Genomic DNA, 2,160 nt, shown 5'->3' on the forward strand with positions numbered 1-2,160 from the left:
ACATTAAAATTATTTGTATGTTGAAGCCATTCATCTAAGTTCTTATGACACTGAGAAAACATGATGTAGCAAAGACACCCAACATGTGCTGTCTCTATGATAACAAGGGGTCGAGCTGAATGAGCACAGCAGGCCGAGCAGCATCAGAGGAGTCGGAAAGCTGACGTTTTTGATCTAGATCTTTCATCAGAAAATGGACGCAAAAGAATCTGAGATAACAGGTGTCGAGCTGGATGATGCTGCTTGGCTTGTTGTGTTCATCCAGCTCTACACTTTGTTATCTCAGATTCCCCAGCATCGGCAGTTCCCGCTATCTATGTGGGCCTCCTCCTACGTGGGCGCTCCAGTTTCCTCCCACAGACCAAAGATGTGCAGGCTAGGTGGATTGGCTATGCTAAATTGCCCGTAGTGTTCAGGGGTGTGTGGGTTCGAGGGGGATGGGTCTGGCTGGGATGCTTCGACGGGCGGTGTGGACTTAGTGGGCTGAAGGGCCTGTTTCCACACTGTAGGTAATCTCATCTCTGATCATGCGCCTCTGTCTCAGTTCTGTCACAATTACATTGAGACTTACCCTTCGTGTTGGCCCTCTAATAATGGGGCACTTCCTCAAAACTGACCATACAGAATTGAGTCGCTGCCTCAGCATTGACCGCTTGACAACGAGCCACTGGTTCTGAATAGAGCTGCAATACCTCAGTCCTGACCCTCCATTCATGGGGCATGCCTTGAATTCTGACACCTGCATAATGAGGCACTGCCTCTGACAGCAATGCACTCCCTCAGTTCTGACCCACTCAGCACTGAAGATCGAACAGTGCTTCAATATATCAGTGTTGATCCTATGAGAATGAGGCAGGCAGTCAGTGCTGAGCCTCTGATAGACCTGCATAAAGTTCATTCCTGATGAGTTAAACATGTGCATACCCTCAATTCTGACACTGAGGCACTGCCTCAGAATGGACCATCTGACAATGATGCAATACCTCAGTTCTGACCCTCTGACAGTTCTGCAACACCTCAATCCGCACCCTTCAATCAGTAGGCACTCCCTCAATTATGAGCCCTTTGTGGGCTCGTTCTGTGACAATACCTCATTGCTTCAGTGTCAGTGCTGAGAGAAGGCCTTTTTATTCACTCATCAGTACCTAAGGCACTGGCTAATTGTCAGCAGCTCAGTTTTGAGGCAGCGTCTCTTTGACAGAGTGTCAGCACCAAGGCAGACCCTCACTGTTATGGTGTCAGAATTAAAAGATTGCCATTTAGAGGGTCTAAGAAGTGGTGTTTCAGATTAGTCAGAGGATTTATACTGAGGCATTTCAGATCAGTCAGAGCGTGCCTCATTTTAATGCAGTAAGACTTGAGAGAATGCCTCATTGTGAGAGGGTCAGAACCAAGTCAGTGCCTCATTATTAGACACAGTCCAAAGATGTCAGTCGCTCTGTTATAAGGTGATACCTCAATGAAGGATCATTCTTGAGTGTGTGCCTCATTGTTCATGGGTCAGTACAGAAGGAGTGCCTCAAAACTGGGGAGAGCCAAGTAATTAGAGATTTGGTGCTGAGGTCAGTGCCTCATTGTTACAGGGTAAGTTCTGAGGCAGGCTCACATTGCTAGAGGGTTAGTTCTGAGTGAGTATATTACTTGCACACAGTAAATACTGAGTCAGTACCTCAATGCATTGGGTTCAGAGTTGATGGAGTACAACATGATTAGAAGTTCAGTCCTGAACGATTGCAGCTCTGTCAGAGGGTCAGAACTGAGGGGGCAGTGCTTTACTGTCAGCGGATCAGTTCTGACACAGTACCTCATTGCTGGAGGGTCAGATCTGAATGAGTACCACATTGTCAGAAGGTCAGTACTCAGCCAGTGCCTCAAACAGAGAGTACCCATGCAAATAAGCAGTAAAAACACCCATGTAAATTAAATCTTAAAACACAGAGGATCCTGCAAACAAACCCTAAAACAGAGAGCCTCCTGGAAATAAACCCCAAAACACAGAATGCTCTGCAAATAAACTCAAAAACACAGATGGCACTGTAATTAGACCATAAGACACGGAGCTCATTGTTTCAGGGTTTTTTTTAAACAAAGACCCAACCGGAACAAAACCATGAAATGAAGATCCTCCTGTAAATAAATGCTAAAGCCTAGAGCTCACTG

The sequence above is a fragment of the Stegostoma tigrinum genome, unplaced genomic scaffold (assembly GCF_030684315.1).
Source record: "Stegostoma tigrinum isolate sSteTig4 unplaced genomic scaffold, sSteTig4.hap1 scaffold_88, whole genome shotgun sequence".
NCBI lineage: Eukaryota > Metazoa > Chordata > Chondrichthyes > Orectolobiformes > Stegostomatidae > Stegostoma > Stegostoma tigrinum.